Below are 24,546 nucleotides of genomic sequence, written 5' to 3'. Positions count from 1 at the left end.
AGCAGAATTATTAACCCAGTTGTGTGCACTGAAACCTAACCAGAGATTTGAGGTAATGGAACTCCAAACAGTAATCTGAATTTTTGTACTAAAAGAAACTTCCCCTAAGTGCAGCTTCAAAAGGCAGTATTTTTTCCTCTTTGAAGGTTCTGAGATGGCAAATAGCCTACCCAAAATGCATACAACAACTATGACAGTTGAGCAGATTTTTCCTGCAGATAGGAAAAACCCAAAGACAGTTGTAAAACCACTTGTGTGACCTCTGTATTATTTTCAAACATTAAAATTACAATTGTAACAGAATGTCTGCAAATTAGAAATCTCTTAAAAAATTCAGGTTGCGAACCTTTTGTACAGAACTTTTGTTAGGTGACGCTGGGAAAATATTTTTGACTAACATATACTTGAACAAATCAACATCAATGAAGTTCCAAAATAAAGTTGGAATTTCCTTTCTAATGTCTCCTTAAACAGGTCTGTTTTCAGATTGCAGATCTGTTTTACAAATGGAGAAACTGAGTCACAAAGACAAAGTGACTCACTATAACATATACAGGAAAGCTGGAAGACCTCAAAATTCCCAAAAAGGCCTTAATGCATAAAAACTGAAATCCATGGCAATTGTATTTAATTATTCCAATTTCTGAATTTTATTTTTTCCCCCAACGCTACTTTCTGTAAACTGTACAGAATTGTTTCTTTTAATGTTAATCTGGAATTGGACATCTGCCCGAGAACATGACTGAGGCCATGAAATAGAGCAGTGTAGCCCTCCAAGTTGTGATGTTAAAAAAAGTAATCAAGAAAACACCTCGAAAGAGGAAATAAAAAAGGCAAATGTTTTTTCAAGAGGCTCATACCTACAACTCTTCAGAACCGTATCCGTGTCCTTTTTAATAATCAGAGAGTAAGATGTGATTTAATATAAATAAATAAATAGAATTTGTATAATATGAGGAAGGTATCATTGGGAGTGTGCATTGTTGGCCCATTAACGCCACGCTTGGTGGTTGAAATCACACAGCTTTTGGCCTCAAAGCACACGAAAGGCAAGTGTTAACAACACCGAAAGTCTTCCCATCTTACTGTTCAACTTCAGGTGTACCTTAAACCACACATCTGTGCTGTGATATATACGAGTAGTATCTAAATTAAAATCCTGCAGAGACCGAAGACAACTTTGACATTTCAGTACTTCACTTTTGATTGTTTCAATCTAGAAGCTTCTAAAGCTATACTGGAATACAAACTCACATTTCTTCAAACCGAGGACAATATTAAAGACAAGCAGACAAAAATGGCAAACGTGAATTTCTTTTTTGTTGTTGCTGGTTGAACATACAGTTTGTAGTCTTTATAGTTTCTATCAAAGCACACTACACCAACCACTAAATCCTTGTGACTTCCCTTCCCCCCCATCCAAACATATTTATAGTGGTGATACTAAAAGGTTCATATTTCATTTTGGAAAAAAATTGGAGGTTAGGAATTGCACTTTCACTCAGTACAATACAAATGTATGCGCATTATCATACATACGTTTTATGTAGGAATACACAAATTAAAGAAAAATACTAAGATTGCATAGTACCAGGAGAAATTCTACGTCTTTAATAGAGTAACAGGTTATAATCCTGCATGCATTATTTCCCCAAGCATTAAGTTCTTTCAGCATTCCCAAACCATGAAAGCAGGGGATTACCACTCCAACGTCCAGCAAAGGTATTTCCTGGAAGGTGAACATGACGTTCATAAATGTGATTCCACCCAGAATTTGACTGACTGAATTAGTGAACTGAATTTCCTTCGGTTGAAAAATATTACTGCTCTTAGGTTGGTAATAGGATGGGCAGATACACAGTGCCTATTGCAAAGGCAGGAGCTTTTCCAAATTACTACACCGGCAGACATACCACCTTACAGCAACCCATACACACCCCTCAGAGAAGCACTCCTGCCTCTTTCCACCCCCCGCCTTCCCGACAAGAGTGGTCTCGTTCACTTGCCTTTCACACACATAACCAATAAAATTAATCAGCTGGAACACAGCATTTTTAAATTGCAGTAAAGTCAAGAGATGTTTTGTGTGTTATTTGAAGAGAACGGTCTTTTCATTTTAACAGAATAAGGCTGTAATACGCTGCAGACAAACGCACTGCATGGGGTGTGGAGGACCCAAGCTGATTAGATTACCACAACATCAGCCTGAGGCCGCCATTTTTAGAATCTCTAAAGGACAAAAGAGGGAAATTAAAAAATTTACTCCACATTTTTTGAAAAGTAACTTTAAAAGTATGGTCATTGTAATCAATTAATTAAGCATGATAACTACGGCCGTGGATAAATCTCTCTTTTCTCCAAGCAAAGCCCTCAACAACTGCAATGTTTCATTATTATTCCTTCAATATACTGTAAATAAACAGACTAACACATTCCTGAGCCTAGCTGCAGCACTGAGCCCCTGCCCTCAGCGACACGGTGTGCACCATGTTAGGGACCTCCTAACTCCTGGCCACCGCGCGTCCCTAATGGCCGAGTATAGGGGGAATACAGGACCCTTGTAATCAGACTATATTATGTTTCTCTACCCTATTTAGAACCGTACAGTGAACCGTTTGTTTCCCCTCCCCTATGTCTGCAGCGACAGGGGCTGCTCCACCAGTATTTATTTCCTCATGACTAAAATCCGCCAGCCTAGCAAGGCAAACGCTGGCTACAGGCACTGAAGCAAGAAAGGGATGCGCCAATATCACTACTCACAACCCCGAGAAAGGGGGTGGGGAGAACGATCCTCTATTAAATTGGCACAGAAACTCCTGAGGACAGCTTCCCTACACCAGGTTACCCAGGAGCAGAGATAGGAGCGGGGGGCAGAGGGGAGGCGGGGGTGTGGAAGGCAAGGAGATTAGGCCTACAACGACCATTTTAGTGTCACAAAGCACAAACATACAGGATGGAGGAAGAGGAGAGATCTCCGTGAGCTTCATACAACTCAATACGCAGTCCCAGTAACGCACAAACCCCTTCCTAAAACCCACCCGCCTGAGGAAGGTCTGTTTTCACCTACTAGCCTCTCCCAGCTCTTTCTCCAGGCATAATGTATAAATCTGGCAGAACTGCCAAAAAATTTCCCTCAGCTCCTCCAGCTACAGTAACCCGCCATATTCACAAGCTATAGCGACAGTCTGCCATTTTTTTGCCAAAGCCCACAAAAGGAAAAACGAACGCAAGGCAACTCCAGCAGAATCCAAACCCATTCCAGGGGCAGGCAGCCCCAGTCAGTGGGGCAGAGAGCGTCCTACGGTATTCAGCCCCTGCTCCCAGCCCCCTCCCCCAACACCCGGCAGAACGCGGTGGCAACGAGCACGGACTCACCTGGAATGGTGACAGGCCCACAGCAGCACCCCTCAGCCGGGCCCCCTCCTATCCCAGCCCGCTGCAGCCGCCCTACTGCGGAGAGCCCTGCCCTGGGCAGGACCGACCCTCAGCACTCTGCTAAAAGAAAGAAAAGAACGGGGAGATCCCTCCTCCCCCAGCACCAGCTGAGTGCGCAGCGCCCGGCGGGGTCCGGCTGAGAAGCGCCTCTGCCTCGGGACCTGTGTACAAACCCCGCTGCCGCCCCTGCTCCCGTGTCTCCCTCCTTTCAGCCTCCTACGCTCCCTTCTATGTCACTGCCTCTCTCTGGGAAAATGGCGTCCGCTCTCCCCTCCCTCCCCCTGCACGGGGCTCACCCGCCCCGCCTGGCAGGGGCAGGGTTACCAAGGCGAAGCCAAACAGCCGCCATTTTGCTTGTGGGCTGGAGCGCGGGCTGCGCCCGCCGAGCGTTCAGTGTCCATTTTACAAAACGCTCTTTGCGCCTTAACAGAGAACAGCAGGGACCCGGGAGCGGCTGGGGGCTGACGGGGCGCGCGGGGCGAGGGAGGAACGGCGAGAGGGGTCCGGCGCGCGGCCCCGAACGCCGGCGGGAGGATTGACTCAGAGGCTCGTTCTCTGGGGCACCCACCCCGGCGTCCTGCTGGCGGCCGGCATCGCGCTCAGCTACGTCGGCTAATCTCAAAGAGAGGGGTAAATTTTCTTCACGGAGCGCACGAAGACCCGCACGGAAGAGCGGGGGGGCGCGGAAGGTTTGAGTGGGCCCGCGTCACGGCGGTGCGGGGCTCCGAACGACTGCCGGGGACTGAGGCGACAATGCTCTTTTCCTCAAAGCGTTCGGGAACGGCGCTTCTTCCCCTCAGTACCGATCCCCGTTTTCCTCCGGGAAACGGGGCAGGAGGAACATTCTGCTTTGTGCGGATCGGGCGGGCCGCTCAGCTCCGCCGCTCCCCCCGCCACGTCCCCTCCCCGCTCTGCCCGGCCTCAGCCCCTCCGGCGCAGTGAGGGAGGGGAGGCGGCGGCTGGGGTTTCATTCGACGCCCACCAGGGGCTGAGCGAGCCTCCTTCAGTGCGCAAACGCGGGGCACCGGATAAAAGCGGGGCTGGCAGCGGCTGCCCTGCCTCGATGGAGCCGCCACACGCGGGTGACCGGAGAAGCCGCTAGCGGCCGCGCCGTAGCCTAAGCGTCCCCCCGCCCCTTGGGCAGAGCTCGGGGCTCTAACGGGTGCTCTGCGGCAGGAGGGAGCCGAGGTGAAGGGATCCGCTCGGACGCAGCGGAGGCGGCTGTGGCGGGGCAGTGAGCCTGAGGGAGGAGGGGGGCGATTAAACGTCTTGTGACATGGCGGAGTCTATGGGTATTTTTTCCTGTCTAACTCTCCTGTGCGTGTGTCTCTTGTTTCTCTCTTTCTTTCTCTCCTCAGGGTGCTTGGCCGGGGCTGCTCGCTCGGGTTCTGCCTGTTGTTGCGCGAAATGGCGGCCGGCGGCTCGGTGGGTTTGGTCGTCGGTTTTTTTGTGTAGATTTTTTTTTTTTCCTCCTTCCCCTCCTCTTCCCCTCCCCCACTCGTGCCTCGGCTGCGGCTCCGCAGCGAACCGCGGCGGGGACTGAGGCAGGAGGGGGAGGCGGGCTCTGCGCGCATCCAATCGGCGGCCTCGCCGGGAGGCACGGCGCGCCCCCATTGGCTGGCGCTGACATCATCCTGCAGCAGGGGCCGCCGCAGCCGGGCAGGGTCGGCGCTGCCGGGGGAGGTTGGTGCAAAGGGAGAAAACGGGCGCCATGATCCCAACGCGAGGGAGGACGGCGCGGGCGGGGGATCCCCGGCGAAAAGGAAAGCGGGAAAAGGCCTCGGCTTCTCTTTCCTTAGCGGGGCCGGGAGGAGAGGAGCGGGGGAAGAGAGAGAGCGAGAGAGAGAGGAGCGGTTTGCGCCTGTTTTTGTAACTGCGTCAGTCCAAGATGGCGCAGGGTCTCCCTGGAGAGGGAAGGGAGCCGCACGTCCGCCGGAGGTCATGTGACCGCGCTGCATTCCTGTGGGCTTTGGCTGCCGCCCAACGCGGCTGAGGCGGCGGCGGCGCTCGGGAGAGTCCGCGCTTCCCCTCCCCCAGCGCTGCCGTTGCCGCGTCGCTTCCCCTTCCCTTCCCCCCCGTAACCCCGCGCGCGAGGGCGTAGCCGCCGCCGAGGAAGGTTCTCGTCGCTCTCCCTGCTCCCCGCCCCTCTCCCGGGTGTAGCCGCGCTCGGGGGAGGCCCTCCATCCGCCCTCCGCTGCCGTAGCGCCCTCCTCGGCCTCCCCTCCCCGATGTAAGTCAGGCTCCGAGTAACCGACCGGAGGCTCTGGGCCCTGTGAAGTGACCTCATTACAGCCGTGCGGCGTCGTGGCGGAGCGTGTGGCGCTGGGGGGACTGAGGGAAGGGCCGGCGCCTGCTCACGTCTCTGCTCTGTCGGAACGGCGCTGCTGGGTGGGAAAGGCAGCGCCAGTGTTGTGTGTGTGCTGGTGGATCCTGTCGGAGGAGCGATGTGGCCGTAGAGGGCCTGCAGTGTTAGCGCAGGGATCCTGGTGTGTATGTAGGGAAAAGGGACCTGCGGCGAGCAGGTGCTGCGGGCTCCCTTGTCTTGCTGCAGGAGAAGGATCTGGTAGTACGAGTCTGGCCTAGGATTTCATTGCGTTAAAATATATTTTCTGGCTCTGTATTTTATCTCAGGATACGGGGGGGGGGGATGAAAAATGTACATTTTCCAATTCTAACCCATCTTTCTTGAGGAGTGCGGTCCATTGTACTGGTTGGGTGGGCTGCTCATGCTTTTGGAGCAGTTTAGTGCTGGTTCCCACATCTCGTTTTCGTGTGGTGTGACTTAAAGTGAGCCTCTGCACCTGACCCGGCAAACAAACTTAACAGCTACAATTGCTGAGGCAAATGATGGTGATTTGTTACTTTTAGAAACGTCTGGCAACACTTTTCCAGATGTTAATATGTTCACTGGTGTGGTTTGTTTCTTTTCAATGCAGTGGCAACCTGGTGAGGCATGAAGCTTCAATTTCTGATGGATACATTGTGTTAAAACGACTGGAATGGAAGTTATTGAGTATGTGACTAATGTAGAAGAATCCTGTATAATAGATGCTACTTAATGTGTTACATAAGTAATGTGAGGTGGAGCCTGGTTGCGTAAGAAACGGTTGGGGATGGGGAGCTGCTGTACGCAGTCCATATTAGCTGCAATTAGAGCCTGCAGGGTATGTGTGCCAGGGAGGGGAGCAGTGGGCTTGGGAACATCTGATAGTGCTGCATTTTTCCTTTGTACCAGGAAAGAAATGGAGACGGTAATAAAGGATGACAGTGCGAAGCTTTTTAAAGTTTGGAATCTCCTCTGAACTTCTGTGATGTACACTGTTTCCTGAAAGAAACCCCCCTTGTTTGAATGTCAGGTGATAGCTGTCAGCTGAGCCTTGCAGCAGCCAGTTCTGTGCAGGATTCTTGATCCTAGAGGTTGTTAATGCTATTCAGAAAAATGAAGCACTGGAAGTAGTGCTTAGGAGGAGGCCGTTGGTTTGTTGACCAAACATGTAGGTGACTGGAATGTTGTTTCTTCGTGTATAGATATACTATAATACAAGGTAAATTATCCCTTTGTAATAGAATCTTCTACAGAAGATTCTAGAGCACAATGATTCTTACAAGATAGTCATGTCAGGTCCCAAATAAAATCTGTTCTATTTCCTTGGATATGTACTAGCGGAGAGCATTAATATGAACTGAAGATGACAAAAAACACATTTCTACTTCATTAGCGCTTGCGTTCTGTGATTACAGAGTGGGGAGCAGTTATCTATCTCACTGTGAGGGAACAATCTGAGTAATGATGTTCTTATATAAGTAACTCTCATAGAATACTCAGAAATCAAAAGTTTCTCTGTGGTAGAAAGCTTTAATTCCTAAAGAAACCCTTTAGGCAGCACTTATTAATACCTGATTTTGTTTTAGGAACCAAGAGGTTTCTTAAAAGTTCTGTGTAATGGGTAGCTTGTTGCGGAAGCATTTGAACTGTGGAGTCTTTATGTTCTTATGGAACAACAGGAATGAAGGAATATTCTAATAATTTTGTTTGTTTCAAGCAGTCTTGTTAGCTGTTTTCAGGGAAGCACTGTCTTCTTTGAGAAGTGATAACTCTGGTGGTGTTGCAGCGCGGTCTTGAAATCATGTCTGTGATGTCTTCTGAAATTACTTCTGCTGCAGATGAATAATAGCAAATGCACGTACTGCTTTGGGACAAACCTATGGGAAGGGGATTTGCTTGAAGGCCAGTCTGTAAGCTGTGCCTTTATCTGGAAGGTACAGGAAAGGAAGGGAGCTGTAGGAGAGGGAGGTGTTTAAAGAGTAGCTTTATGGTAGTCAACCAGGGGGAGGAACAATTTCTACTTAACTGTAATTCTTCCCTTTTACTGAGGGCATTTCAATTGACTGCTTGTTCTCCAGCAGTTAGGCTTGTGGTTCTGACTTGCTGTAGTAGCCTGTCTGTGCATGTGTATATGGTTTGTGCTTTTGCTAAGACCTGTTATTTAAACAGTACAGTTTACAGAACTAGTCATACAAAGACTGACAAGAGTTCAAGGGTACTTAGAGGAGAAGGGAGAGGGGTACACGAAGCGTAATAGATCTGAGTGTGCATTAATGCCATAGTTGAAGTAGTGCTCATGCTGAAAGATGATCCTGTACCTCTTCCCAGCTGTTCATTCTTGTTTCTATGGTGCCTTTTTTTTTTTTTTTTTTTGTAATGGCACAAGTGCTCATGTGGGAAGTGGCATAGGAGAACAGATTTAGTGTAAGCCTGATTATAATGGATCTTTTTTTGATGTGAACATTGGCTGCTTGGATTCACAAACACTCCTACTTGAGCAGGAATAGGAAGAAGCAGCTGCAGGGAGAAAGAATGGAGATGTACAAGTTTTACCTGTTTGGGGTTTTTTTCCCTCATTAAAGAGACAATTCTTAAGGAATCAAGGAGGCAAATCCTAAAGGCACTTGACCTATAGAGTCAGAATCACTATAATCCTTGCCTAAGGAGTCAGGCATATTTAAAAAAAAAAAAAAAAAAAAAAAAGTGTATGTAAGGCACTACTAGGTTGACCTGCAGTTGTAGGACCTGCGGGTGACAGGGTCATTTCAGATGCATTGGTAGGATAACGTGCAAAAATGACTAGGCTGAAGCTGGGAAAGAAGAGTTCCAGTTAAGAATTCACAAGATTTTGGACTTAATGAGCTTCTTTTATTGGAACGACATGGAATTTGAGGAAGACTTTCTTGCTCCTAAAGTGACTGGTAATTTAATAACTGGGCTGTTCGGTGAAGAATTAGTTGTACTGGAAGAGTTCTAAGCTAATCTTTAAAAAGCTTGTGGTCTCAGTGGGTCACAAGGGTCACTTGTCAAATTATTGTGTGTTACTTGCTTGTATGTCCAGTGACTTTCTACTGAGCGGAAACCAATCAGTGTCAACAGATATTTCCACCTGGATTTGGAAGGACTGTTTGAACAGCAGCAAGACAGGAACATCCTTTGCATGCAACTTGAGGGTTTTTGAAAGGATAAGCTTATTTGGAGGAAAAAAAAAAAAAAAAAGTTGACTCAGAAGGAGTAGCAGGGGTTTTTCTGTAGAAGAAGGACCAGATGTTGGCTGGCAGTAAAAATAAAAAATATAATGAAAATAGTTGAGAGGAGAAAGCTTACACTTGTGTTGTGTTCTGAGGTTTAATCAGTGCTTGCACTGGTCCAGTGGGGCCTTCTTAACATGTGAGGTAGTAGTCTCACTTGATTATATACTGCTAGCCCAGAAGCCCTGTCAATAATAGTTCTTTGAAGATGCTGGAAATAGTCAGAAGGGGATTATTCCTCAGCTGGTGTTAAGGTACAAGTGGGAGAGGCACAACAGTGGTTCTTTCTGGTTTGTAGGAAGAAAACAAGGAAAATAATGCTGCTTGTTGTGAGTTAGGCTGTGCTAGAGTGAGGAAATTACAGAGCTGCGGGCTCCAGGATTCCCGAGCTGCAGCTCAAAGTGATCCTGTGTCACAGGGAGAGCAAAGTTGTTTCTCTTGTTTGGAAGCTTGGGAACCAAACAAAGCTTTTGTACTTGAGTGGTTACAAAGTGTTGTACTGAATGGGCTCCTTACCTCCGCTGAAACTTCTTAGAGTGACTTGTGTGGAGGCAGCTTTTTTCAGAGGGATGGGGAACAACCATAGGAACAAGACCTCAGTTTCCAGTAAGTTGACACTTGTGGTCAAGGATGGAAGCACTGTTTGACAGCTTGTTAATGATGTGCAGATATGCAGCATTTCTTTTCAACAGTAAAGTGCAACTGGAGTGCAGCACTGCCTAATGTCTCCAGAAAGGATTAACTTCAGAAGACTGCTGTAGTCTTGGTCAGCGTGGCCTATTCAGAAGTACAGAATTATGATGACTGAATGCTATATTCAGAATGGGAAGCTTTCTGACTGGCTACAATCATGTTTCCTTCTTGCTAACCTCAGTAGGTTGACAACTAATGAAACTCTGTGTTGGTGAAGCTTGTGATATACTTCTGTTTGGTTGATGGTCATACGTTCAGGTCTTCGGTAGGTGCTGGGTGCAGCGTTAATACAGTTGCAATATACCAAACCCATACAAGTCCAAGGCTTACTTGTGCAGCAGATCTGGGGTGTCACTGTCAAAACTGGTGGGGAGGACACAAGAAGAAGGGAAGAGCTGTATGGAAAATAGGTACTTGGCATCTAGTTCTGTCTTGTTCCTGCCCTGCCTGGTTAGATCACTGTCACGTGGTTCCCTAAATTTAAGTGAACTGAAAAATGATAGTTGTGCTGCTTTTAGTGTAACCTAAGCTGTAGCTTTGGTCTGTCTTTTACCAGGATAATTCTCCTCTAAGTGTTGAACTGTGGTATTTGTGCTGTTTCATTTTGGGCCATAATGTTTGTACTGCTGTCTTATCTGAGACAGGAGAAGATGTCCCTCCAGAAAAACAACGGGCCTTCTAAAATTAAAAGACTTCCTAAGAGTCTGTTTTTTAATAGTTACTACCTCTGTACTGATTTAGAAGACTGCTTTTTGACAAAATGAAACTGTTGCTTTTGTCAAGGTAGTATTGCACACTGAATTTGTCTCCAGAGCTGCGTGCCATCATCTCAGTACTCATATGCTGGAGCAAGCATATCGTAAGCTTATAAAGGCATGCTGGGCAGTTGTGAGATCCTATTTTTAAACTGCTTCTGAGAAACACTTCTGTCTACTGTCTCTGCACAAGCGTAGGAAAGAATATACTTCAGCTAGGAGCCACAGTGTCTGGGCTCAGCTGACAGCAGTTTTTGAACTTGAAGTATCTCCTCTTTAGAAGAGATAGTAAATTTGAATCTGATTTCTGCTGGGGAGTGGAAATGACCATAAGTAAGAAGTAGTGGCAGTGGGCCTTTGAGTTCTTGACTTTAACTACCCGTAGCCAGAGACAGATTTGTGGTGCCTGACAGACTGACCAGACATGAAGAGGAAGAAACTGGGTTGTCGAATCACCTGCTTTGCTGTGCTTAAAAATGCAAGAAATACTAATAGCAGGAATGTTTTTGGTGGTACTTCTTGTGATGAGTCTGGAACGTAGCAGGTTTTCTTAGTCTGCTGCAGACTTGTGGAAACTGTATCACTGTGATTCTGTGATACTACCATGTAATACTCTTAAATTTCCATTGACTTTTGAAAATTGTATAAAAATGCAGCTAGGCTTTGTAGGCAAGTAAACCAGTTCTTTAAGATTTTTCTTCTGTTTCCCAGATCTTCTTAAGGCTAACCCTGAAATATAAACACTGAATGTAGGTGTTCAGCATTCTTGCTGTAGCACTGAGGGAATCTTGAAATTGAAGGACCTTTCCAGGGTGTATATATAGAATGTTGTTTGGGGCAAAAATAGGGAATACAAAGAAGCATTTAGATTGTTGTCTTTCTTTTAAATTTGAGGAGCAGGAATATTTCAAACGAGACTAACTACTATGAACAAGAAGGAAAAAATCATGCTGCTGTAAAATGGATTATAGAGAGCAAATCCAACCTGCTGAATTCTGCGTGTCTTACAGCTTTTTCATCAGGTGACTCCTAAAACTAGGTAGTCTAGACCTAATGAATGGGAGGGAGTGGTTGTCACAAAGTGTTATTAGGACTGTATCCTGAAGGCTGTAGTTAAGCCTGTACTATTTCTCAGAGTTGACTATGTGTAATTCTGGTTTTTTTTTTTTTGTTGTTTTGTTTTGTTTTGAACAGGCAAGTTGCTCTTCTACCATTTCCCCCCAGGTATTGTGCTGCAAGTATTATTGGCCTTGCAAGCAGTTGTTAGCTACATTGGTTTATCTTGTCTTTTAATTCAGTGGCATAACTTCTTGGTAATCCTGTTCAGGTAAATAGGAGTAGTTATCTGCTGTTCTTCTTGGTGTTGATTATCCAGATTCTGCCCTGTAGGCCAAAAATTAGAATGTACCTGGAGAACTTTTTGTTAAACCTGTTAGAGCCTCATCCTACAGTCAGCAAAGCAAGGTGATGGGTTTGGGAGTATGACACTTTCTCCTGCTTATGTCACTTAAACATGTCTTATAATTTTAGTAACACTGTGATACTGCAGTGATGTTCCACCAGCTCTACCTGCTTTAGTAACTGGGTGAGAATATTTAGGCAGCACTCAGGGCCTATTCTGTTCATTTTAGTGGCTCTACTTTACCTCCTCTGATCAGAACTGTAGGCCTACATCTCAAACTTTCTACTTGACTAATCCTCACATCCTTTCAGTGTATTTTGTAAGTAGCACAGCACAAAGTAAGCAGAGATCAAACTGTCTGTAGCTGCTCCTATCTAGATGTGACTTGCTGGAAGGTACTTCTGCCTGCCTTTAAATGCTGCATAATGCATGGATTTGTCCAATAGGCAGCCTGTGTATTTGACAGGAAGTGTCTCATGCTTCTCCTTTTTGCTTGAATAGTGTCGAACAGCAATTATACACTGATTGTGCTCATTACAAGTAAATTCCACATCCTGTTTAGAATAGGATGTACATATGAAAAAGTACAAAACATCTGTTGCATCTTCCTAGAAATAGCATCTTGCAAACTTAGATATTTCAGCTTCGCAGCTGTTCAGAAGCTGTTCTGTATTTAAAATTCAAAGCCTTTAAAGGCTGTATGAAGTAACAGCTTAAAATAGGCAGCTTTTTTTTTTTTTTTTTTTCCCCCAACATGATGTAAAAATACTGTTCTGGAGTTGATGTCCCCTACCCTTCTGGATCATCAGTCTGTTCAGTGGTGTTCTTCACTCCATGTAGACTATCAGAGAAAAACAAAGAAACAGACCATAGACTGGTTGTCAAAAAGTCCAGTAGACCTTTCTGTTTCTGCACCTTTCTAAAACTCTACATTGAATCTGATTTTTGGATGCATCCAATTGGCCTTGGAGCAAATAAGAAGTTTTACTACTGTTCAGAAACACTTTTACCGTAGCTCTTAGGATGGAATCTTGCTCCACTTGTCATATGATAAATAAAGATGAGATGCTTTGTTGAACTCGGTTGTTTTTCCTTTACATTAGTTTAATGTGTGAGCATTGATATTTAGGGTTTTTTTGACAGTTCAGTTAAGCAAGAACATGTCTGCCTTGTGTTATCAGTTATAAGCTCCCTTGGCATGTGGAATATTCCCTGTTCAGAGGAGACTCCTGGCCTTCTTGTCTGTTGCAGGAAAGAAAGGATGAAATGCCTTCTCTTGCAAGCAAACTTGAAAAATGTCAGGTGTCCATTAAATCTGGTTAAACAAACTGTTCTTCAGTGCATGAAAGATGGAAGGGTCAAAAGCCTGCATATCAATACATGTGAATACCTGTGCTTACAAATAATTACAGACTACCAAAGGGAGGATGATAAAGGCTTGTAGAGGTTAAGACATCTGTTTAGAAGAGTGAAAGTAGAGATGGGTTGAAGCAAAAAGTATTCCCAGTGTTAACTGGAGACTTTAAAAACAAACAAGCAAAAAAACCACCTGAGTGAAATTTGTTTGTCTTGGGCAGAAAATGAGCAGGCCTGACCTGTACCTCTTGATCAGCATACGACTTTTAAGTACCTTCAGGCTATGCCTAGAGTAAATTGTAGAATTGGTTAAAACAAGGGCACTGTATGCAAGTGCTGAGTTTTAAATGACTGAGTGAGTTTAGAGGAGGATCTTCTCTATATGGAAAACATCCCTATTTCAAACACTTGTGCTGCACTGTACATCACATGATCGCTAGTTGTTGTGTAACAGGAAAGCCTGGATGGTTCTTTTGTTTGTTTGGAGGGAGGGAGCAACTTGAAGCCCTCTCTCCGTGGGGTGAGGAGAACGTTTGTTGACGATCTCCTTCCCTAGTTTTCTGGGTGGGTGCAGCTAGGTGTGCTTTGCTGTCCCACGGGGTTAGCTAGTCTGTAGCACATAAGATCTATTTATGATTTTTTATTCTCAAGTTCAAGGGTCTTAATTTTGAAATTTAAGATAGTTTTGTTGGCATCTGAATGAAAGTGTGATTAATTTCTAAACATCAAAGTAAAGTAAACAGGCTGGAGGCTTAAGTTCATCAAACACCTGCAATTTTATGTCCAAATTCCCACTTGCCTGCACAATCAGCTTGCAGGTTTCCTGTGCGGTGAATGGATAGTGTGAAGTACATAAGCCTAGAAACCAGGTGAATGGAAAGGAGAAAGATTGGCCAAGAGTAAACAAGAGGAGGAGGTGTTTAATTAGATCTGTGTTTTACTTTGAGTGCTGTTTTGAAGCTAGATGTTCATGCCAAACTCAACTTTCTAGCTTTCTGCAATGGCAGATGTTCTAACCAGATCAGTAGCCTTGTTACGTGCGGGTGGGATGATGAAGCCTTTAAGTATGCCCCAAAGTATTGCTTGTGGTCTGTATCACCTGAAATTGTCTGTAGGATGTAAGCAATCACTTGTTCTTTACTAGTCCTTCCTACAGTTCGTAGGAATTTGCCTAATATTTATGGGTAGAAGTCATGGAAAATCTGTTCAGTGGCAGCAAGCTGCATGTGTTCTTTTCAGTCTTTTTTACTGTTTGCATTAACTTTGGGTTTTCTGTAGAATGTTGTAGCCAGCTTAAGTACAAAGGTGTTTATTTTCTTTCTCTTCCCATGTGAAAGAGAAACTGTTAAAACTGCTGTTTTTTTGCCCTTTAGTGCAAGAGGTGCCTGAAAGGTGAAAGTTAGTCCTCGAGTCCTGTCATTTGTGGTTGCTGCTTAACTGACTTCACAGATACGAACAGAAAAAAAGAGTTGTAGTTTAAAAATATAACAACAGGCTCATCTCTGCCCTCTGAAAGTAAACTTTCGTGGGACAACCTCCTGATCTGTTTGGATAATGATAAAAAGATTCTGGGCAAAAAGCATGACTTCTGTGATTGTTTGCTCAGAGTATAAATATTTCATGCTTCTTTGAATGCTTGTGTGGCCTAAATCTTGCAGCAGTACCATCTCAGCTATTCTTAGGTTTGGGGACCAGGAAAAGTGCTCGTTTCCTGTCTTCCCCTCCCCCAGAATCTCGGTTTTACTTTTAACAAGGAGGAAAAACACAACCCAGAGCTGCTTTATCAGTCCCAGCTGAAGAAGGATGCCAGTCTGTCCTCACCTGTTGTGGAAAGAGTAGGACAGCACTGTAGTTACATTGCAGCACTCTCAGTATTTTCTTTTCCAGCAATGCAAAGGCATCATGCTTCTCAACAAAAATGAGAATGCAGCTTATTTGTGAGTTATACATGGCTTCTCCCCAAAAGTGGTTATTACAACTCATAACTAGATCTACTTCTATGATTGCTATCTTTGGAACTTTGATGCTGTGCGCAGGCCCAAGCAAGTGAGAAATCAGTGAAACTGAGTGTCACAGTACCCCTTAGTATCGTGTGAGTGTATGTAGGTAACAGCCATTAGTGTCTTTGTCAGCTGCTGCTTCTCATCTATAGCTACAAATTGCTTCTACCTGTAGGAGTGATTTCTAGGTACTGGTAACAGCACCTGTTTAGCCTGAGCTATGTCAGACTGCTTCCTTTCTTTTTCAAAAACAACACACAAATGAAAAAGCTGCCACCAACAACCAAACATTCTTAATTGCCAGCTTGAACCATAGCAGTATGAGGAAGTCCAAAGTAGCCCCTCTGATTTTCTCCTAAGGGAGAAATTTAAAACAAACAAAAAACCATATCCTCCTACCTGTAGTTGCTGTTTTCTAAAGTAGAATAGTATAACAACAGCTCTCTTGTTGCCCAAGTTTATTGGCAGGGGTACATGGGTGTTAAAATCTGTGAGAGAAGAGTCTGGGGTGTTGTGTTGATGTCATATTTGCAGTCAAAGTGCACGTACCCTTAGTATCAATAATCTCCCTGACAGATCAGTCTGTAGCAATGCACCTAATTTGTGAAGCTTCTTGGCACTGTGGGATGCGTGCAAAAGAGGCCTGGAATCACTCAGGCAGGAGGCAGCTAGGTGGTACCTTTGGCATGGAGAGGAGTCCCCGTGTGTGGAGCATAGCTAGAAGCAGGAGGCTTGCCTGAGCATGCTCCTCCTGCAGCTTCTGAGTGTCACTAGTGGATATAAGGGACCTTTCATTTCAGTGTTAGGTGTATTTTCCACAGTGTATTTTCCTCTTACGTAGCAGTGGTGGTCATACTCTATTTGGAGGTGTTGGTTTACAGTTTCATTTGGGGTTTTGTTTCACTTAAAGTTTGGTTTTGAAAACTGGGTAGATCTCAGCTCCTGGCTGTGATTCTTTCTGCTGCAGTAAAAAAATAATAATAATGCTAGTATTAGCTGCTTTAGCTATGTATAGAAGGATACAGACTGAGAAAATGTTGAACTGCAGAAAAAAATATCTGCTTCCAGAAAGACTTACAGCCTGTTGCATCACTGCTTAGGCACAGGCAGAAAAGCCTTAATCCTCCAGTGTCTGATTCATGCTAATTCAGTGTTAAAGAGACATGGCACTGTGGCCACCTGGCCACTGAGATTCTTGAGCTGCTTTGCTCAGATAAATTTTGCAATTTGCAAAAAAAAACAGGAAGTGCTAGTTGAACACTTTCTATAGGCTTGTTGTGATTTTAGTTTGCTCTGCAGTTCGTGACAAGAAGTAGTTTTAATGTTTTTATGGTAATGTTATAAGAAGTTAGTAATAAGGTAACAACTGTGTGAACACCTATGAAGTGTGACATGAGTCACTAGTGCCTACCACTATCGAAAAGATAAAAAGGAAGCATTAAACAGTGTTATGCTACAGCAGTAAATCACCTAAAGGACAGTGGCTTAAGTCCACATATGTTCCTTTTAAGCTGTAGGATCTGCTACTGCATCTGAGTCTGTGGGTATTGAAAGGTCTGAATGTAAGTGGGACGGGTAGCACCACCCATGTTGTTCTCAGCTTTTTAGCTTCCCAAAAATTATAGTGATGAAGTTATAGGTGCTGTTTTGTTTTTGAAGGCAGCAGAATCCAAGCGGGGAAATCGTGCTCCGTTCTTGTTTACATGCTGTAGAATAAAGGCTCTTGCTTATGAGAGCTTACCAAATGTTTTCCAGGCTGTGATTCTTTCATGGGAAAGGAGTCTATCTAAGTAGTGGGTGGGGTTTAAGAAGCTTTTGTTTCAAAATGAGCCTTTCACAATTCCTGATGCTGGTCAGATTATACATACCTCAGCTGTATGAAATAGATGCAGTTTAGCCATGTGTAACAAAGCCTTTTCACAAGTATCTCTTGCAGGCTGGAAATAGCATTAACTAGATCTATAAGAGATGTGAATTCTTCATGTAATAGGCACTCAAGACTACTTTAAGCTGAATGTATGAGTGTGCTCTGCTGCTGTTAATCACCTCTAATTACAGTAATGTTTAGGCAAGAAAAGAAACCACTTGGTTCAAAGGGTTTTTTTGATGGAAGATCAATAATAAGCAGGAAACTAAGTGGTAGGTTCACATATATGCATAACAAATAAGGGTGAAGGACCACGTGAAGCGAAGGAATTGGTGAGATGATGATTTTGAACAGAGTTAATCTGGAAGTAGAGGGGCTGTTGGTGAAGGCATCTGTGAGTGAAGTGAGTCCTGTGTGGGGACCTGCTGAAATGAAAAGGTTGTCATGTAATGGCATCAAGAAGTTAGTGCAGAACTCTGGGCCTGGAACCCCAGAATTGACAAAAACATCTCTAAGATGGTTGATGGGTTTGTTTGGCCTTGAGGCTGGAGATGTCATGGAGGTGATGCTAGTTGGAGAAAAGAACTCTGTGTCGGTACAACAAAGTATGGAGCGATAGCAGTAGGACCGAGCTGATGGTGACTGCAGGCTTGACTTGTGCTGGGATGCTGCCAGCTCTCTTAATGAGCCCTAACTGGAAAGTGAGGTGTCAGGGCACATTGTGGATGTGGGAGGCAATACCAGTTTGTGGTGTTACCTAAGCTGCTCTTCTCTGCTCCTGTAGATTACTGTTCTGACATCAAAGCTCAGTGTTCCGTCGCTGCAGTTGTGTTGATGGATGCTGAGAGCACGCTCTGAACAAGAGTCTGCTCTGCTCAGTCGATAAAGTACTCTTTCCCACACCTCAGTTTTTGAGTTGGGGCCCAACTACAATCCTTCAAAATAGAAGGGAGCTGTTGTATGTTGTGGAACATAAATCTTCCAAGCCCGTATTGCTACAGAAACACTTATTTTATTCACTTCCACTCAGCAGTGTAAGTGGGTTTTCACACATCACATCAGTGCCTTGCATCAAGGGCTTAAGTAACGAGAAACTGATCACTAGTTATTAATGAAAAAGGCTTCAGAAATTGTCACTTTGGAAATCTGAGGCAGAGATAGGGGGCAAAATCTTAAAGGCATCTTGTTAAATATTTACCGCAAGATGCTATTAGTTGTAGACTCATTAGCTTGTCACAATTTAACAAAACTATTTCTACAGCAAATATGAAGCAGGCTTTGTCTTTTGTTTACAACTTGACAAGGAAAAAATTAGGCAACAGCATGTGGCCTGTAATTACAAACTTTGTAAAACAAGAGGTCTGGTTGTTCAGGCAGCCTGTTCTGATACTTCTCAACTTTTTACTGTTTGATTTTCTAGTGTTACAATAGAGATGAGCTGAACTTCATTTTCTGCAAATGTTTCTTCTGAGCATCAAACATTTCTCACTTTCATTTCATGGGTCGAAACAATGCAATTAAAACAATGAGCTTAATGACACAGCAAGTCTTGCTTCATCCCCCCACTCCTTTCCATGATAGCTCCAGTCCTTCACAAGTAATGCTGGCGGAGAAGCTGATGTTTACAGCTCAGTCTGATGCTTTTTGAATACAGCCTTCAGTCTTCTCTAGCAAATTAGAACCAGATGGGAACGGTAGGGAGCAGAATGGAATTCAATTCTGTTCTGTGGCTTGTGGTGTTAACAAAACTCTTAGGTTTTTTTATTGTTGTTTTGGCAAGAAAATGGCTGGTAATCCTCGTGGTCCAATCGCTTTAATGTGCATTTTCCTTCCAGTGCTTTGGGCTGTATGCACTCACTGAGATGTGTTGCTTTACTTCCACCAAAGTGGTAGACTGCAATATGAGCATATTACACAGATTTTTTTTTTTCCCCGTAAAAGGATCAAAAAACAGTACATCCACACAGAAAAGTATTTTCTCTGCTCATCTGCACTGCTAATTCGGAAGCAAAATGCCTTCTGCAGCATGAAATAAGTTTTTCTCTTTCGTCCTTTTCTCCCTTACGCTGCCATAACTGAAAGCACCTGAAGTAGTAAAGGAATACGTAGTGGAGTTTGGTGAGGGAGATGGATTCAGTCACACCAAACTGAAATGGTCATGGGATCTTCGTTGCAGACAGGAAAAGAACTTTTTCATATAGCTGCTGCTGTGCTGCGTATGCTGGTTGGTGCACTCTCGGGAAGAGATGCAAGCTGGTGAATCACAGAAATGACACTTCCTGTTGGGCCCTGGGGATTTTCTTACAGCTTTCCCCTGTGTAGCCATCAGAGCTGATTTTGTGTAGCCTGTGTGCCCAGACAAGAACTGCTCAGAGACAGAAGCCAAACAGTTATGCATAGAATGTAACAGTTTCTGACTCAAATTGTGTGATAATTGCAAAAATATTGTAGGGTGTGGTAGGAAGTGCTATGTCTAATATTGCTGAATGTCTATCATAATTTGCCTAGAAAGCACGGTATGCTAATTCTAATTAACGTATGAAGGTGGGGGAAAGGTTTGCTCTACCCTCATCATTTGGAACCTGTTAATGTGCAAGAAGTTGTTTCAGTATGCTGGAGTTGTATTGGTTTTCTTCCAGTTGCTCCATTTTAAACTCCATTTCTAATTTCCTACGGAAAGAAAGTCTGCATGCAGGAGAGAAAGTTATGACTTCAGAAAGGTTACTTGGGACAGTGAGTATTGGAAGCAGTGGTAAAGCCTCAAACTGCTATCGGATTTCACTTGGAATTGAAAATATGTAATGAAAAAACATAGTTTAAAATACTCTGTATCAATTGACTCTTGTGAAATACATACCTGGTCTTAAACAGTTATTCTTCGAAATATTCCTAACAGTTTCTTACAGTACTGTGTTCTAGTGTCAAAAACAAGACTTGTGCTGTTACTCAAACACACTCGAGGAGAATTTATATATACCCTGCTTCTTTGGTGATTGTTCTTAATAAACGGTGTCACAACTTCAAGGGGTGAACAGACGAGAGTGGTCATGCTTTCAGGCAGATAACTTCAGTACATGAGAAAAGAATAAACATGACGGATACTATTTTTCGTAGTAATCTGCTCAATTAAATCTCGCACTTCTACAAAGCAATGGCATGCTCTGCAGAGCTTAGAAATATCAGCCTGCTGCTTTCTGGGAAGCATATTCCCTCAGGGCTTAAGTTCAGGGCTGAGTCTAAAGACTCTTAATGCCTTTATTGTGCTGTCTCTACGGCGTTTGTGATGGAAATATTTCTGTGGTCAAGTGGAAGTTGTTTTTTGTTTTTTTTTTTTTTCCTTCGGGTGGTCTGTTAGATAAATGGGAACGCTTTTGATATGAACACAGAAGCTTTCTGGATGTGGTATGATGAAATGATGCATTACTCCTGCATGCAATTTTGTTACTTCTCATCTGGTGTTGTCTTTTTACCCCAGTGCCAGATGTGAGCTCTGGAAGAAGAATCCTTCCTCTCCCATGTTTTAACCTTTGCTGTACTTGCTCCAGTCCTTGTACAGCAAACTGTTTATTGTGGTGAACTGTGTTCTGGTGCACCTTTGAGGAAGTGAAAGAGTTGATGCAAGGTTTGGGTTAGAGGACCGCCTGGATTTCTCAACGTAGTATACATTCAGCTTCCAAAAGAGACCATTTCATAGGATAATCTGTGTTTCCCAGTATTTTGAATGCAAGTGTTGCCACTGCCCTTTGAGTCTTCATTTCTGGGCTCAGGTGATCCTAAAACATGAGCTGGTATGTAAAGCTCTGCCTAACGTGCAGTCCTCACACCATTTTTAACAAGTAGAACTTATGCTTCCATTCCTAAATAAAGTTCTTGTTTGGATAAAAAGGACTATATGTTTTAATTAGATACAGTTAAGGTCCACGTACCTCATTTGAGATACTGAGATTTTTTTTCACATATTTTCAAATGAAAATATTCCTTACCGGTGAATGACAGCCGTGTAAACTACTGCTAGACTGTGTGAGTATTTGTTGAAGGAAAAGCATGTTTTCAGAGTGTGGTTTTTGGACTTCCAGACTGATTACACAAGCTCAAGAAGGCCCACCCCACATCCTGTGTAGAAAGCCAGTTCACAGAAATGCCCATTGTTCATCGGGATTATAAGTCACTGCACTTTCTGCCCAGTCCCTTTTTCAAAGTGCTATATGGAAAATCTTAATGTAAATGAACTCCAGCAGCTTAACAAGTGCTTGGTCCTGCCAGGTACTGAGCACTCTGCTCTTACTGAAACGGAGGGAGGGGGGAATGAACACACTGGCCTCTCTGGCTAAAGAACAAAGGTGTTGCGTTGATAAAAACAGCCGAGGATGTTTTATTAGTTCTGTGAATCAATTGATAATTTATGTACTTTGAGCCTGAAAGTTGTGGCAGCCATGCTGGTATTTACTTTCTTGGGGAAAAGACAGGAGCTACAAGGAATGCAGTTTGCTGCAAGCCTGGTAAATTTATCTTGGCAGTGCTTCCTCCCTGCTCACTTGCTAATGTAAAGGGAGGATGAGGTGTCTGGATCTCATACCCCATACTGCTGAGATCTGTGCCTTTCTGCTTACAAGTTAACTGGACCTACCCATAAAGAAGGAAGCTATTGAGTAGTCACTCAGCCTTTTTTTTTTTTTTTTTTTTTCTGCTTTACCTAAACTATTATCTTGGAGAATATATTTTTTAAAAGGTGAGGGGCAGTTTGTCATGTTACATTTTCTAACAGGAAAAAGTGTTTCAAGATGAATTTTAAATTTTGTTCAGTATGTGTGTGTACATATACATATATATACACAGTGAGTAAAACTGGTGTTGCTTAGTAGAGTTCAGTGTCTGTTTAAGACCAAAATATCGGTTACAGTGCTGTTGAGCACAAGTCTGCCATGGGAATATTCAAGGCTGTATTGTGCTCTACAGCAGTCCTCAGAAAGGAATCACCTCTCTTCAGTCGCTGCCAGTCTCCTGACTGTTCAGCATTCCCAAAACATGTGGCCTATAAAATGAGATTATAAGGGAAGGCATTCAAGTAAACAGAAGTTCCCTCAGGACAAGATTTGCTTTCTCAAGTGGAGCTGCTGCATGCTGCAGCCTGGCTGCTGCTGGCCCCATCCCTGGCCAGGGTCTGGTGCTGCTCCTCCAAGTGAGCCAGCTCTGACACTGGCAGGGTGTGCAACCTGCCCCTGTCTTAGGAAACAGTCTCCTTCTGAATAGCTGGCACAGCAGAGCCCCTTCGCTGTGTTTTTGGAAGGGCTCACCTGATTACGAGTAAGGGGAACTCGCCCTTTCTGTGTCTTCTCTATGTCTGCACGTAGCAGTAAATGACTGGTCCCATGGTGTGGAGCTAGCTGCCAAAAATCTGCAGTGGGTTGTATCCAGCAGTGACTGTACAGTACTGCTGAAGTGGCCCAGTGTATTTGTGCAACGAGTTCCTGGATAAGTGACTGTTTTTTTCTACATCCGTGTTTCTTTGAACAACAGTTATATTGGTGGGCAATAATGTGATTATCTCAGTGATTGTGTGGTCCTGTCCAACCTGTTTGTTGAAAGTGCTCATGCTCAACTTCAGTCTGTAGTTTGAACGCTCTCGGGTTCTGTGTTGAATCAAAATATTACATCAGCCTCAATGAGGAGCATTCCCAGACCTGCTCCCTCGTGGTCTGCATCTGGTGCTGGCCTGGCCAACTCACTCTGAGGTTGCTGCTCAGCAGGATTATGCAGCATGAGATATAGTGAGGCACAGAGCCTTCAGACTTTGTTCCTTTCAGCTTATTTTCTTTTACATTTAAAAATAAAACCACAAATCTCAGGTGTCTTTTGTCCTTCTTTCTGTCCAGGGGATGTTAGTCATCCTGGTAATGGTTCTGGTGGTAGAAGTCACCTTGTGCTGATAGTGAGACGTCAGAATCTGATGGCCTTGTCTCAGCTTCTAGAGATACCACTTTGCACCATAGCGTGGATGCTTCAGTTTTCAGAGGCTGCATTCAGAAATGCTCTTTAAGCAAGAAGAGTTCATCAATTCACGTGCACGTGTTCCAGGGTGGCTGGCATCACGTTGCTGATGGCTGTTAGTGGGAAGTGCTGATTTCGTGGTCTGTGTGGGACAGAATGCAGACTAGTGCCTCTGAGGCTCGGCGTGGTTAGTTGTTTTTTTTCCATTACCTTTCTTCAAGGGTGACTCTGAAGAGAAACTGTTAGACTCGTTGCAGTTGGCCTTAGTGTTGAAGCTTTGAAGAAATTCAGCAGTAAGAATTCTCAGTTTTCTGAAGAAACCAAAGCCTGCAACTCTCCTTTCTTGTTCTGTACTGAGCAACCCCATGAGCAGAGAAGCCAGCCCAGTCCCTGCCCTGCTCAGAAGCAGTGAATTAATGCGCCTATGTACACCCTACATTAGTCCAAGCAAAGAATTACTTGCTACAGATTTGAAGTTAAAAATAGCTCTTGCATTTTGCTTGTTGGTAGTATGGGTTAACTTCTTTCCAAAACATTCAGAGTGTGTAATGCATTTATGAAATCAAAAACGGTAAATTCAGGGCCTGTAACTCACTCCACAGATGAGTGTGGAGTTGCCAGCAGTGACTGCACTCAGGAGTAACATCAGCATCACAGATGGGCGCAGCTCGTGTGTCTGGAGGGTCCCGTTAGCTGGGTGGGTATGGAGTGCATGAGAGAGCAGGCTGCCTTGGGGTTATGCCAGTCTAGAGATGGGACTACTGATTGTTCTAGACCTTTAATTCTCTTCCAGGTTGGAACTTTTTTGGAAGGCCTGTGGCTGCTGGGTGTTCTGTACCAAAGTCTGTCTAAAGCTGAGAGCTGTTTGTTTCTCACCATATTTTCTATATGAACCAGTCATATATTCATTATATTTCAAATGTATGAGTGTTAAAAAACAGGATTGTTAGATCAGATTTTCCAAAGCTTGAGGAGATTAATTATATTTTTAATACATCCAGGTTTATAGGATCTGCTAAGTTACGAGGGAGAGTAATGGCACAATTACTGTATTTTCCAAACATGAGGTGGAATATATAGATCCAACAGCAGGGAACTGAAAACGTCTTGTGAATAATAACAGCAACACCTGCTTGTATTTCACTTCATAATTTCTGTGTGCGGTCGTTTATGTTGTAGAAAATTATGTTTTATGAACAAGCTTTTGAGGGCAATGGTACGTTGCTAAAGCTGCAGCGTTTTATATTATGCTGTGCAGATTCTGTCTCATAAATCAAAGGAGACATATATCCATGACCTCAGCTCCAAGAGTTCTGAGGCTAGCGTTGATTTAAATTAACATGGTTTATATGGGAAAGAGCTTTTTAGAAATCTTGGGAAATTGGAGTGTGTTCAGTGGAGGGCATGTGGCATTGAAGCACCGACTGGCTGCTGCGAGCTGCCCCTTTGGCTTCAGCAGGTTGTGAGCTATTA

General features: G+C 44.0%; 1 protein-coding gene and 2 long non-coding RNA genes across 6 annotated transcripts in view; 2 read left to right on the top strand and 1 right to left on the bottom strand.

Annotated features, from left to right (window-relative positions):
* Positions 1–3,732, bottom strand: part of KMT2E (lysine methyltransferase 2E (inactive)) — a 53,196-nt gene extending 49,464 nt beyond the window's left edge. For both annotated transcript variants that reach the window (XM_010724296.4, XM_010724363.4), the window contains exon 1: positions 3,376–3,732. The gene's annotated coding sequence lies outside the window, so the exon portion shown is untranslated. The remainder of the gene's footprint in view (positions 1–3,375) is intronic.
* Positions 3,733–3,753: 21 nt separating this feature from the next.
* Positions 3,754–24,546, top strand: part of LOC109371035 (uncharacterized) — a 59,047-nt gene continuing 38,254 nt past the window's right edge. For both annotated transcript variants that reach the window (XR_014881314.1, XR_004159359.2), the window contains exon 1: positions 3,754–4,727. This is a non-coding gene — a long non-coding RNA (uncharacterized LOC109371035). The remainder of the gene's footprint in view (positions 4,728–24,546) is intronic.
* The window catches only part of LOC146545203 (uncharacterized), a 24,815-nt gene continuing 5,135 nt past the window's right edge, over positions 4,867–24,546 (top strand). The window contains exon 1 of one of the 2 annotated variants that reach the window (XR_014881319.1): positions 4,867–5,665. This is a non-coding gene — a long non-coding RNA (uncharacterized LOC146545203). The other variant, XR_014881320.1, reaches the window with a different exon arrangement.

The sequence above is a fragment of the Meleagris gallopavo genome, chromosome 1, assembly GCF_905368555.1.
Source record: "Meleagris gallopavo chromosome 1, MGAL_WU_HG_1.1, whole genome shotgun sequence".
Classification (NCBI taxonomy): Eukaryota; Metazoa; Chordata; class Aves; order Galliformes; family Phasianidae; genus Meleagris; species Meleagris gallopavo.
This window is presented reverse-complemented; position numbering and strand designations above follow the sequence as displayed.